Source organism: Lepidochelys kempii, chromosome 4 (assembly GCF_965140265.1).
Source record: "Lepidochelys kempii isolate rLepKem1 chromosome 4, rLepKem1.hap2, whole genome shotgun sequence".
NCBI lineage: Eukaryota > Metazoa > Chordata > Testudines > Cheloniidae > Lepidochelys > Lepidochelys kempii.
In genome coordinates this window covers 103,728,913-103,744,344 of record NC_133259.1, presented here as the reverse complement: position 1 = coordinate 103,744,344, position 15,432 = coordinate 103,728,913, and positions in this window count along the sequence as shown.

The window sequence follows — 15,432 nt, the reverse complement described above, 5'->3', positions numbered from 1 at the left end:
ACAGTGATTCCCGAGTACGTGTTACTGGCCTGGAGTGGTAAAGTGTCCTACCATGAAGGACGAAATAAGGCTGCCCTCCCCAGAAACCTTTTGCAAAGGCTTTAGGACTACATCTAGGAGAACCGCAAATGCCAGGGCAAAGTAATCCTTTCACATGCTTGCTTTTAAACCATGTATAGCATTTTAAAAGGTACACTCACCAGACGTCCCTTCTCCGCCTGCTGGGTCCAGGAGGCAGCCTTGGGTGGGTTCGGGGGGTACTGGCTCCAGGTCTAGGGTGAGAAACAGTTCCTGGCTGTCGGGAAAACCGGTTTCTCCGCTTGCTTGCTGTGAGCTATCTACAACCTCCTCCTCCTCATCATCTTCTTCGTCCCCAAAACCTACTTCCGTATTGCCTCCATCTCCATTGAAGGAGTCAAACAACACGGCTGGGGTAGTGGTGGCTGAACCCCCTAAAATGGCATGCAGCTCATCATAGAAGCGGCATGTTTGGGGCTCTGACCCAGAGCGGCTGTTCGCCTCTCTGGTTTTCTGGTAGGCTTGCCTCAGCTCCTTCAGTTTCACGCGGCACTGCTTCGGGTCCCTGTTATGGCCTCTGTCCTTCATGCCCTGGGAGATTTTCACAAAGGTTTTGGCATTTCGAAAACTGGAACAGAGTTCTGATAGCATGGATTCCTCTCCCCAAACAGCGATCAGATCCCATACCTCCCGTTCGGTCCATGCTGGAGCTCTTTTGCGATTCTGGGACTCCATCATGGTCACCTGTGCTGATAAGCTCTGCATGGTCACCTGCAGCTTGCCACGCTGGCCAAACAGGAAATGAGATTCAAAAGTTTGCGGTTCTTTTCCTGTCTACCTGTCCAGTGCATCTGAGTTGAGAGTGCTGTCCAGAGCGGTCAGAATGGAGCACTCTGGGATAGCTCCCGGAGGCCAATACCATCGAATTGTGTCCACAGTACCCCAAATTCGAGCCGGCAACGTTGATTTAAGCGCTAATCCACTTGTCAGGGGTGGAGTAAGGAAATCGATTTTAAGAGCCCTTTAAGTCGAAATAAAGGGCTTCACTGTGTGGACGGGTGCAGGTTTAAATCGATTTAACGCTGCTAAATTCGACCTAAAGTCCTAGTGTAGACCAGGGCTTAGAACTTTTAGTAAGTAATCTAGCTAGGTACGTGTTAGATTATGATTTCTTTAAATGGCTGAGAAAAGAATTGTGCTGAATAGAATAACTATTTCTGTCTGTGTATCTTTTTTGTAACTTAAGGTTTTGCCTAGAGGGATTCTCTATGTTTTGAATCTAATTACCCTGTAAGGTATCTACGATCCTGATTTTACAGAGGGGATTTCTTTACTTCTATTTACTCCTATTTCTATTAAAAGTCTTCTTGTAAGAAAACTGAATGTTTTTTCATTGTTCTCAGATCCAAGGGTTTGGGTCTGTTGTCACCTATGCAAATTGGTGAGGCTTTTTACCAAACCTTGTCCAGGAAGTGGGGTACAAGGTTTTGGGAAGTATTTTGTGGGGGAAAGACGTTTCCAAACAGCTCTTCCCCAGTAACCAGTAATTGTTTGCTGGTGGTAGCGGCCAATCCAAGGACAAAGGGTGGAATATTTTGTACCTTGGGGAAGTTTTTGACCTAAGCTGGTAAAGATAAGCTTAGGAGGTTTTCATGCACGTCCCCACATCTGTACCCTAGCGTTCAGAGTGGGGAAGGAACCTTGACACACCCTCTTTTAGCAAAGGATATCATCTTGCTCCCTTTCCCCCTGTAGTGGATTCTAAGATTCTTCCAGCATATATGTTTAGAAACAATCGCCACAAAGTCCATTGTTCTCTCCCACTCAAGTTTACATGATGGATAATTATTGCGCAGAAATCTGTAGGGGAATATGAGAACTGCAAGGAAAGTAAAGCCATAGATAACCCCATAGATCCCTGGACTGCCAAATGAAGGGACTAGTGCCTTCAGGCTGCTTCTTGGCCACACCCTCAGCATAGCTTTTTTAAGAGTCACTGAAATAGAGTTTACAAACCTCACACTGAGCATAGGCAGAGGGGACAGGACTGTCTTTCCTGTTTATTAGCAAGCAGTTTGATCGCACCCCCATGTAGATGCCAGCTCTAGCAATTATGGAGATGGGAACCCACAGCTGCAACCAACAGAGAAATCAAGACCTGCTATAAAAGTGAGAGCACAGACAGGGAGGAGGAGGCAGAAAGGCCTGAGATAGCAAAGGGGCGAGAGCATCACACCAGGCTGCTTTCAGGAAAACAACCCAGGAAACTACAAGACCCAAATTTGAAGGGCTGATAAACTCAATTGGAGATGATGGTCCAGGAACTTGTCTGAATGAGAACAAAGTAAGGAAGATCAGTTAGGAGAAGATGAGACCTCTAGAAAGACCACACCAAATAGCGGTGATAATTACACTCTTATTAGCTAACCCCCTGTCCCTACATCCTGCTGCAGAGGAGGCTAGAAATTGGAGGGAGAATAACTGCTAGTCCAAGCAGCATTAACTATTAGTGTTAAATACATAGACTGAATGTTGCAATGCCTCACTTTAGGCACCCTGGTGCCAGTGGAACCCACAACCCTCAGTTAGGCAATGGGGCTCCCTATACAATGCATGGAAAGAATTAGATTCTTGAATATTTATTTATTATTTGAGCAGAGAGAGGCAGAATGACTCCATAGCCTAGTGGTTAGAGGGGTGTGAGAGTCAGGTTCAAGTCTCTGCTCCAATTAATATTATAGTATGTTATTAGGGCTGTCAATCACAATTAACTCACACAATTAACTCAGAAAAATTAATTGTGATTCAAAAAATTAATCGTGATTAATTGCAGTTTTAATCACACTGTTAAATAAAAGAATACCAATTTAAATGTATTAAATATTTTGGATGTTTTTGTACATTTTAAAATATATTGTTTTCAATTGCAACACAGAATACAAAGTGTACAGTGCTCACTTTAAATTATTTTTATTACAAATATTTGCAATATAAAAATGATCAACAAAATAAACAGTATTTTTCAATTCACCTTATACAAGTACTGTAGTGCAATCTCTTTATTGTGAAAGTGCATTTACAAATGTAGATTTTATTTTTGCTACATAACTGCAGTCAGAAACAAAACAATGTAAAATTGTAGAGCCTACAAGTCCACTCAGTCCGACTTCTTGTTCAGCCAATTGCTAAGACAAACAAGTTGTTTACATTTAGGGGAGATAATGCTGCCCTCTTCTTATTTATAATGTCACCTGAAAGTGAGAACAGATATTCACATGGCATTTTTGAAGCTGACATTGCAAGGTATTTACATGCCAGATATGCTAAACATTCATATGTCCTTTCATGCTTTGGCTACCATTCAAGAGGACATGCTTCCTTGATGACGACACTCGTTAAAAAAATAACACATTAATTAAATTTGTGATTGAACTCCTTGGGGAGAACTGTATGTCTCCTTCTCTGTTTTACCTGCATTCTGCCATATATTTCATGTGATAGCAGTCTTGGAAGATGACACAGCATGTTTTAAGAACACTTCCACTGCAGATTTGACAAAATGCAAAAAAGGTACTAATGTGAGATTTCTAAAGATCGCTACAGCACTTAACCCAAAGTTTAAGAATCTGAAGTGCCTTCCAAAATCTGAGAGGTACGAGGTACGGAGCATGCTTTCAAGATTTCTTAAAAGATCAACACTGTGATGTGGAAACTACAGAACCCAAACCACCAAAAAAGAAAATCAACCTTGTGCTGGTGGCAGCTGACTCAGATGATGAAAATGAACATGCATCCATCTGCACTGCTTTGGATCGTTAACTGAGCAGAACCCATCATCAGCATGGACACGTGTCCTCTGGAAAGGTTGTTGAAGAACGAAGGGACATATGAATCTTTAGCACATCTGACACGTAAATATCTTGCAATGCCAGCTACAACAATGCCATGAGAACGCTTGTTCTCCCTTTCAGGTGACATTGTAAACAAGAAGCAGACAGTATTGTCTCCTGCACATGTAAACAAACTTGTCTGGCTGATTGGCTGAAGAAGAAGTAGGATTGAGTGGACTTGTAGGTTCTAAAGTTTGACTTTGTTTTATTTTTGAATGCAGAAAACTAGGCACCAGGGGACTTTCGATGCTTTGGGAATTCAGGCACCTACATAGTTAAGTGGTAGTTTAGTAGGGGCTCTGAGGAACTAAATTTTGGGCGTAGGCACATAAATGGGAAGTTAGGTGTCTAAATCCCTTCTGAAGATGAGCTTTAGACACCTAAATCAATTGGGCATTGCAATGCTGAGCCCCATAATGCCTAAATACCTTTTAAAATCTGGGCCCTAGCCCACAGTACCTAAAGACCCAATTAGAAGCCTGGCTCCATTGCACTAGGCACTGTGCAAACACAGCGGGAGACATGGGCCCTGCTTAGAACAACTTACAATTTAAGACAAATCAGGAAATCCACAAGCTTCAATAGCGGAGAAGGATAATCCATGGGACTTCCTCTTCCCAGTGCCAGTTCTAATGCCCCCTACCAAAAGTACAGATATATGACAAGCCCTCTGCTGTCTTAGAGGGAGGAGAAGCAAGCAGTGGAAGTGTTTCTCAACACTTTCCCCTTGTTTGTTCCCTGGCAGTTCACACAGTGAAGGGTGGAATGGAGTCCAATAATCTTCTCAGACAATATCACTTGATGCCAATTGTTCCAGCTGGTAGAGTTGCTTGTAAAAACAGTAACATCAAAGCTGTTTCTGGAACAAAAATTTGGCAGAATATTTAAATATTAGAGCAACTGTGTAAGAATGCTTTCTACAGTAATATACTTATGGGACATAAGGTCATAACTGGAATATTTCTCAGCGTAAAACACCTGCTCTTCACACACTGGAGAGAGCAACAAAATATTTGCATTAAATTTAAATGTCAAAGAACCATGTTTGCACATTACAATAAGAGGCCAGTTTATATATGTGTACTCAATATTGTAGTTCATATTTTTAAAGTTATTTTTAATTGCACCTCCAACAACATAATTTTAATTTGATTAATGAAAACAGAAATAAAATTGTAGGAGGATTTATCACCAATGTGTTTCTGGCTTTTAAATTGTCAGATTAAGAAAGATAATGTGAGGAATCAGATTATAATTATGGTAAAATACCTTTTCACTCAGGTCTTTAACTCAAATGTAATTCTTTAATGTGATTAGAAATTTGACAAGGAAAGTAAATTTGTAGTTAGAAAATTGGAAGTTTCAAAAGACCAGGAAAAGAACAGTATGATGCCATACGTTTTCTCTCTGAAAGGACACACTGGTGAGATTATCACAGATGCCAATATGGCTAACCTAGTGCAAGACATTGAGAGAGATACAGAAGAGTAAGACCATACAAGACATTTAAAATTAGAATGAAAAATTTTATTAAGATACCTGGATGAAACTGCACACTTGGACCAAATTTGATTTACTACTATTGTCAAATGCTGTTTCAACAATAATGCCTTCAGGCTCTTATCTAGACTGGGACCTTACTGTGCTAGGCAATCTACAAATAATTAGTATGAGACAGTCCCTGCCTCAAGAGTTAATAATCTAAATAGATAAGATAGACAGAGGATGGGAGAAGTAGTACTATCACCATTTTGCAGATGAAAAACTGAGGCTTAGAGGAATTCAGTGATTCACATAAGGTCCCATAGGAAGTCTGTGGCTAAACCAGGAATTTAACCCTGAGCTCTTGAGTTTCAATCCAGCAACTCAACCACAAAGTTACATCCATACTGGGGTGGAGGAGGGATGGAGGAGGAAAATCATAGTATTTTTTTGTATTTTGTCAGTCACCACTCACAGAGCTGTGCTCTGACAGCAGAAAACATCACACTGGGATAGTCAGGTTTCAGGGGAAAAAAAAAAGATGTCACCCTAGTAAAAGTAAATGTGTCATTCCCAAAGCTAGCTTCCTCAGCTACTGACATCCTTCACCTGCATAGGAGCTATTTGGATCAGAACAATAACTTATTTCATCATAAAGATGGAATAAGCCAGTATACCGAGAGGCCATATTTGCCTCCCAAATCAGAGTGCTAATTTAGAAAGGAGGCTTGTGATACCTTCAGGAGCTGAGACAAGGAACCAACAGGAGGACAAGGCCTCCTGGTTTGCATTACTTCTGCATGATGGTTTATTTAGAGGACAGACTGAGTTGCAGACCTCTCTACCTCAGAAGCCTCAGCTCTCTCTCTTAAGTTTTCATACTGCCACCCATCGCCACAATATATCAGCAACTTCCACCTAAAACCATAGAAATATCAAAGTCCCTCATGGACTTAATGGAGACTTTGGCAATTCTCCCTTTTCAAGGTTAAGACTGCTTGGAGCAGGATTTTTGTTATTGATGATTTATTTATTGCTTGGTTGGTAGGATTTAGATGTAGAAGGGGGTGCTAGTGTTCTAAGTGTCATTCTTATAGAACTACTTCTCTTCGCTAAGGCCCTTCATGACCTACCTGTATCCTTCTTCTTATCTTTTTACTATTTTACTATCTTATTACGTTATTGAGATGTCAGTTCCCACCTCCACTCTGCTAATCTTGATTGCACATTTGTGGAAATTTGCCCACGAGCCTTCTCCCTTGCTTCCCCTATGTATTCAAGATGATTCCCCAAAACAACAACAAATCAGCCTAATTGCCCTCCTTCAAATCCCTTCTCAAAACTTTCTTCTGCCATGCCTCCTACAAAAAACCTCAATAGTTAGGTGGCTGGCATGTTGTAACTGCTATTTACCACCCTAATTGCATCTGTCTCATTGTTACCTGGGGCTTCCCCCATCTGATCTTGTATCTACCTGTTGTTTCTGGCCTTATACATAAATTGAAGTCTCTCTGGGGCAGGGGCTAGCTTTTGGTGTGTATTCATATAGGGTCTAGCTAAATAGGGTACTGATTTCTGATTAGACACTATCTCAATACAAATAATAATACAATAGTAAGATCAAGACACGGATGTATCTTGGTATGAACAAGGGAATGGAAAATAAATTTTCAGAGCCTTTTGAATGACAACTTTTGATGAGTATCTAAATATCTGCTCATTGTCACTTCCAAAGATCCAGCAGCAGCCAGTGCTACTGATTTTGGTGTTCTGTTACCAGGCAGATAGGAAGAGAAACTCTGCTGAACTGAAACACAAAAGGGCAGCTATTCAGAAGGGAGACTCTTCTACATTTTAAAGGCACAGTACTCACAAAAGAGAATGTCATCTTTCTTTTAATGACATATCTTCATATATCAACTCCTTTTTAAAACAAGGGTAGAGGAATTTTAAAAAGAAAAGAAAAAAGATTTAATCTTATAGAGCTGCATTTGTGATATGCCTGAAGATACCATGAAGAACATCTACTTTCTCTGGTTCCTCATCTGCACCCTAAAATTCACCCATTAGAATCACATTTTCATTTACAACTTCCTCAGTCCCTCCCCTGCCAAAAACTAATTTTTAAAATAGTAATTGCATTGGCATCATCTTCAATTTTATTCCCTTTTATCATGGATCTGGACCTTTATATTTTAACAGCTATCCCCTCCCCTCAATTATTCATTATACAGTGAATACAGCTTATAGTGCATGAGCTGCAGCCATAGGCTGCACATTGGACTGTAATGTAGACTTCTTTCATTCCCTGCAGGCTTCTGCAGACACATAGTGTAGACCCTGGCAAAGAAAGTGAAGTTTTTAATCTATCTTCACTGTACTTCTGAGTAAACACAAACTGACAGGTATAAGTCATGTTGTGATATTCTGTACTTCAAAGTAGCACCCTGGAACCCACATATTCACCACTGTCTTATAATCATGATATGTTTTGTACAAATGATACCTTGTAAGGTATCATTTTAAAGTCTCAATCTGTTGAACATTAATATCCTGCTGGATTGTATGTGAAGTTAAGAAGTTTTGCTATGTGTGTTACTGAAATATGTTGTGAGGTTGGGAGATGCCTACAGCCTACCTTTCAGTTACAACAAAGGGCCAGTCAGACATGTGCTGATGGCCCATTACAGGGAATCCACTCTTCCAATGGCCATCCAAGAGTCACCCCAGAGAGCACTTAAGCAACGGAGACTGCCTGACCAATGGGGGCTGTCTAAGTCCCACATCACAGCAAGGATCTTTCTAACAAGCAAGGTATAAAAAGAGAGACAGTGACATCATCACTTGGCCTCTCTCATCCCCCACCCACCAACTCAACACCTGGAAGAATCTCTGATGGACAAATACTTTGAACTGGGGAAGTTTGGTCCCAGTTTGGAAGCTAGTCCCAGAATGGGTATTGAGGAACTGTAACCTGCTTGTAAACATCTGTCAGGGTGAGAAAAACTGTTGAGTTTGTCTAAATCTCCTCAGGTTACAAAGGCTGGTAAATGTCCACTTTCCGATAAAAAAGTGACAAACTAAGTAATGAACTTACACTGATACAGTTCTGGGGTGTAGGGATGGAGCTGTGGGGGGAGCTCACTAGTTCATGAGAGTCTGGGAGATCATTCACGTAACACAGTTGGGTATGACCCTGACTGTGGATGTCTATGTATGTGCAGTGCCTGTCAGAGGTCTGCAGCTTAACATCAGCACCATAGTGTGAGAGGCCACCCAGAATGGTTGGGATTCCCTCTTTCCACTAGGCTTCCCAAGAACTCAGCACAAATCCAGTCTTCATCACTTAAGTATCTTTATTTGGCATACAACAGTGCTATACTGAGCTGATCAGACTCAAACACAGCGAGGATGGATGCAGGGTACATCACATCTCCAAAGTTACCCAGACACCCTCTCCCTTTATATACATTACACATCTAATTGCGTTTACTATACATTGCATCACACATTTTTGTATTGGCTACTTTGCAGGAACCAATCCCTGTGAAGCAGGCGCTGTCCATGCACTGAAATCTTTTTTACTTCCTTTTTATCTGATCTCTACATTCCTAACTTCCCTTGTTATCTAAGTCATAGTAAAGAATTCCCTGCATATTCTCCCTCTGATCTTAAACCAGTGTTCTCAAGCTATTTACCATTGTGGGCCATATCTTCACTATATAGATAGATAGATAGACGCTATCTGTATGACTCTGAGGATGTCCCATGGACTGCAGCTGCGTGCTGATTGGGTGGCATGAGGTCCATGGTCCGTGGGTTGAGAACCACTGGCTTAGACATTCTGTCTTCTTAGCCTCCTGACGTATTTACTTATCTTATTTAACACAACTATTCTGTTTTCAATCAGATGATTCATTTACATTCCTAATTCTATCTTCCAAAAAATGAGGCCTTCCTCCATATGTTAATTATTCATGTCAGGCCAGGCGTCAGCTACAGGGTTTCCTCAACCCAAAATTGGGTCACCAGAATACATCAAAGGATGGAGGGGTGCTCCAGGCATACTGACTTGATGCACAGGGTAGTACCACTCACTCAGATTTGGCCTAGCCACATTTCTGTCATGATGATGTGGGAGCTGAGCAGGCCAAATTTGAGTAACTGGCATTGGAATGCCAAACTTGAGCAGTGCTGTGAGTCCAAAGGTTGCAATGCCTGGAGTGGGGAGCCAAGCCCAGCTAGCCCCACAGGACAGAAGCCAGCAAGGAGCAGTTGGTGTCACATTCTCTCATAAGTGCTAGCCCTCTGATGTACCCACTATCCTACAGTCAGGCAATACTTCATGTTCCATAGCTCCTCTCTTGACCCCCAGCCCAGACCCCCGATATACTCCTCCTTCACAGGTGGGCTACTCCCCCTTTGGCATACCAATCATCCTAGCCCCACAGATCTTCCTCTATTGCACCTTCAGTTACTTCCTTCAGCCCTCCACTCTACCCCCAAGACTCCGCCACACCTTACTCTCTTCTCCCCCATTGGATGTGTGGGGGGGCTGTGTTTTGGGGGTGGGTTCAGCTCACCACCCTTTGCCCCCCCCCCAGTTCTTTTCCCTGCCCACTGAATACTCAACTCCTTCCTCTCTACACACCTAGCCCCCCAGTCTCCCCACTTTACCTCCAGGCTCCCAAATCCCACCCTTTACCCTCCACAACCCCTCCCCACAGTGGCTGGAGAAGGAGTTCCCTGGTTGTTCACATATGGCCAGAGCACCTGGAAACTTAGCTCCACGGTCTTCTCACCCGCCCATGGACTGTATTGAGGGAGGCATTGGGTCTGGGGCATCTTATGATGCGGGGGTGTCTCTGGGATTTGTGACAGGATATTAAGTATACAATTGGATCCTCAGCCCCAAATGGTTAAGAAGCTACTGTACTGTAACAACAGAGTTAGGGCTGGAAAACGTTAGGAAGGAAAATGAGAGCCACATACCATAGAACTACTGAGGAAGAGAATCTATTGAAAGCTCACCCCCAATTTGAAAATTTGCAAGGATCCCAGGTTGTGCAGCAATGATGTTCAATGCAAAGTATAAATAAGCCAAATCAAACAAGTAAAGTTCATAGTGCCAAAACCTACACCAGTAATCGAATCCCCCAAACTCAGACAAGAGTCAAGAAATGTCAAAATACACCAAAAGAATAAATGTTACAGCTGGAATGTTAGGAAAAAATGGCAAAATCATTGATTTGTCATAACGTATTAAAATTTGTATACAAATAGCCATGAAAAGTGTGCTTTCAAGATTTGCAAGCAACAATTTCCTGCTTCTGACACAACTGAAAACTCTTGCAGCTCCTAGCTGGCATTAATTATGAGGAAAAAAAATTGCATATAAAATATAGGAATAAAAGCAATAGCCCAGATCATTCCGTCCTGTGCAAAATCTTGTGGGTGGAAGGTCTGGGGAAGAAAATTTCTGTGAGGAATTCTCCTTAATGATCCCCTCCACCGTGTCGCATTGGGGGTGGGGTTTGCACCCATGCAGTAATTTTGCCAGCACAGTGTGTGTGGCAGGGGAAAACAGAGGAACACAGAGACCTTCAGAGTAGGATGATCAGACATCCCATTTTTAAAGGGACAGTCTCATATTTAAGCCCTCCTGTAGATGTCCTGACATTTTCTTAAAAATGGACAAATGGTCCCATTTTACGTGCTCCCCTCTTACTGTCCTCTCCCTGCTTTGCTCCTTCACCGCCCCAGCCATGCTGCTCCTCCATATCCCCACTGGTGAGGCACGTCCTGCTCCCAGAGCTGTTTGGAGAACCAGCCCCTGGTCAGAGTGCTCAGCTCACCAGCAGCCTGGCTGGCAGGCTCCTTCCTCCCCCCCCCCCACCTCTGACTAGGCCGGCACTCTGGGAAAGCCCAAGACCCTCCGGCTCAGGGTGCTGGCCAGGAGGAGCTGAGCCCTGCATGTGGCAAAGCCCTGGGGGGCAGTGGGGTGGGGGAGAAGAAGAGATGAGCTCTGCGAAGACAGGCCAGGTCATCCCTTCCCCCCACTCCCCTTGCGACTGGAAGCAGCTCTCATCCCTTCCCTCCCACACAGCGCCAAAAGGCTGCGGCTGGCCACATTTTGGTGTGAACCCTGGCAGAAATTGGGGGGAAGCATGTGACCCTGCATGTCCCCACACATGTGTTGTCTCGGGGAGATGCGGCACCAGGTACCAGGAGAGGCAGGTCTGTCCCAGGAGCCCAGCTAGGCATGGAGGGCGGAAAGCACCAGGCAGGGAGGGGAGGGTTGGTTGGTTGGTCACTGCCCCCATCATGTGAGAGGTGTGTGTGTGTGTGTGTGTGTGTGTAACCTCTCCCCATGTGTGTGGGGGACGGGAATAGGAGTGTGTGTGCGTCACCCCTCCCTGTGTGAACTCTAACGCCTTAAAGATAAAAAGGATCCAGCTACACAGTATTTCTTTTTAATAGGGGCTCAGTCAACCTGATGTTAATTTGAACATTTGTACTGCATAGTTCTGATTGATTGCTGTTGAACTCGCTTGTATATGAATAATTTTTCCCAGGTGTCCCATATTAAGCATAGGGAAATATGGTCACCCTACTTCAGAGTACCATGATTGTAGTGCTCCCCCTCTCCCAATGAGTCGTCAATAGTATAAATTCCATCCAATTCCTAACCCCTCATCCATGCATGAGCTTGTGGGCACCTCTGTTTCTGTAAACAGTATGTTCTCCCTCCCCTTTCCAAATTTCCTGCCTCTCCTCCCTTTCCCTCCAAGACACTCTTTTCCCCAAAATACCTTTTATTCTCTCCTTCCACCAAACCCCCTTTCCCTCAAACACCCTGTCATAAATATAAAGGGAAGGGTAAACACCTTTAAATCCCTCCTGGCCAGAGGAAAAAACCCTTTCACCTGTAAAGGGTTAAGAAGCTAGGATAACCTCGCTGGCACCTGACCAAAATGACCAATGAGGAGACAAGATACTTTCAAAGCTGGAGTGGGGAGACAAGCAAAGTTTCTCTCTGTGGGAGGCTTTTGCTGGGAACAGTAAAGGAATGGAGTCTTAGAACTTAGTAAGTAATCTAGCTAGATATGCGTTAGATTCTGTTTTGTTTAAATGGCTGATAAAATAAGCTGTTCTGAATTGAATGTATATTCCTGTTTTTGTGTCTTTTTGTAACTTAAGGTTTTGCCTAAAGGGATTCTCTATGTTTTGACTCTGATTACCCTGTAAAGTATTTACCATCCTGATTTTACAGAGGTGATGCTTTTATTTTTTTCTTCTATTAAAATTCTTCTTTTAAGAACCTGATCGCTTTTTCATTGTTCTTGAGATCCAAGGGTTTAGGTCTGTGTTCACCTATGCAAATTGGTGAGGATTTTTATCAAGCCTTCCCCAGAAAAGGGGGTGTAGGGTTTGGGAGGATTTTTTGTGGGGAAAGATGTTTCCAAGTGGGCTCTTTCCCTGTTACATATTTATTAGATGCTTGGTGGTGGCAGCAAATAAGTCCAAGGGCAAAAAGGTAAAATAGTTTGTACCTTGGGGAAGTTTTAACCTAAGCTGGTAAAAATAAGCTTAGGGGTTTTTTCATGCAGGTCCCCACATCTGTACTCTAGCATTCAGAGCGGGGAAGGAACCTTGACACACCCCATACTCCTCTGCAAACACTCATCTCCCTTTCATGTCTGTGCCCCTTTCACAGCTTCCCTCACACCATGATATTGTATCTCCATCCCTCTTCCAAAGTCCTCCCCATTCAGCTCCGTTAGTCCCTTTCCTCATTCCTGACAGAGGAGGCACTGCTGCTGGGCTCGTTCTGTTCTCTGCAGTAAACTCATCCCACTTCTCTGCACTCCGAGCTGTTGAGTGGGTAAGCAGAAGGAGCTCACCTGGCCCTAAAGAGCAGCCTCCTCTCTGGCCTGCAAAGGGGCAGAGTGTCTCTGCCTCTCAGGTGCCTCCAAATGAAACTGCTTCCCCACTGCGCTAAACAGCCTCAGAATTCCTTCAATCCAGGTGGGGGGCAGGGGGAAGAGAAACACACTGCTGTCCCATGCCTGAAAGCTGTGGAGGGAGATGTCGAGAGATTTAGAGTTTTCTTTATAGAAAAATAAAACAACAATCTGGTGTCATGTGATCACGAGACTCTCAGCTTTTAAGTAGACCTCATGACTGTGAAGAAAAACTCAAAACAATGATTCCTAATAGCTTAAAACCCAGAAGGTAAATGAAAAGATCTCAAAATATATTATTTCTCAAATCTCATGATTTTAAGCAAATCTCGTGATTTTAGGGTATGACATTATTTTTGAATGTTTGGGGTTGGCAGTATTATGCCCCCACCCTAAACTTACACCTATCATTTTACACACCACACAGAAAAAGCTGATGAGCCCTTCCCCAAACATGGAGGATCTCAGGAGATTCATTGGAGAATGGGGCCTCATGGGCTCCTTTAGAGCTGTGCTACAAGGGACTCCTTCCCAGACATGCTGTTCCTGTGACTACTGAACTGTTCTGCACAGAAGAGATGGTAATTTTCTGGCTAGTTTCCACAGGGCAGTTAGAAGGAACAATGTGCCCCCCTTGCCTTGGCCTTATCCCATCATCCCACCCAGTGTCCCCAAGTACAGATTCTGGACAATGCAGAGAGCCTTCAGTAGGGGCTGAGTGGTGAGGGGGTGAAAAAGGGAATAATACCATTCAAACAACTGAGACCTCTCCATGCAGAAGTGTGTGTGTGTGGGGGGGAAGAATCTACATATGAAGGGTAGTCTCTGCATGGGAATCTAGGGGGCAAAATTTGTCCCAAACTAGGCACTAAAGGGTAGAAAAAGAGAATACGTATGAAAATAATATATTAAACTCTCTCAATATTGTGGGTGAAGCAGGAAATGCTCTTGAAAGCAATTTTCCATTTTGCAGCCCTGTAATGATAGTTTAATTGGATTTACTGTATTATTTGAATACTTTAGCTGTTCAGGTGAAAAGGGCATAATGAATTTGAAACCATACCAAGGAAAGCCCATTTCAAGTTCAGAACTCTTTTTAAATAATAATAATAATAATAATTAATTAACAGTTAATAATTTAATAATTATCAGAAATTTTGACTTTTAAAAACAATATTTTATTAAGCAGCAGGGGGCAATGAAACATAAATTCACAATAAAAACAGAATCTTTTTCTAAAACAGATGGAACATAAAATAGAGTAGCAACACCTGAACATTCTGTTTGCTTTAGTGAATGTTTTATCAACAGATAAAACATACAATGGGGATCTTTTTCAGTGGGGAGGAAAAAGGAGAATTTTTCATGTTAGCTACAAAAGTACATGACCAGTGGTATGTGTAATTTTAAATACCCTGTGAAATGTCAATAACTCAATACATATGTTCTCTAGAAATTTGTAAGTGCTTTAAGTGGTTACAGGTTTCAAGGCTGAAAACCTCCTGAAATATCCATAAGTTGTAATCAAGTGGTATGAAAGTTCTGTGGAAATAACATTGTGCAAAAAAGAACGGGATCATATTCTTCTAAAACCATAGATTACTGTATTATACTTACTTGTCACTCTTGGGTAGTAGCATATGTTTGGTGTATATAATTATATATTTTTATTCCTTTCCCTACTTTACACAAAACAGTGAAGTGCTTAAACATTTGGAAGCTTTATTTATTATCAAAAAGTGCTAAATAGATTCACATTTAAAATGTAATTATCCTTATATGTTGTAGCTCCTTATTTTCACAGCACATATTTCAAAATTAAAATGTGCAATTGTACATTTTGTCATACAAATACAAGACTACCTATTTTCCCAGCCAGCAAATATACTGATGTATGTATAGTACTATGCGTACCATATGAACTTTTTTATATTTACATACCTGAATATTTACAATGTGCGTTTCTAGCACTGCTCAGATTCCACAGTGATAAGACCTAAGACAGATAGACAGACTGAATTTATTTACAGTACATGTAGAGTTTATAGTACAATATAATTGTTAAATTAAGGCCCGAT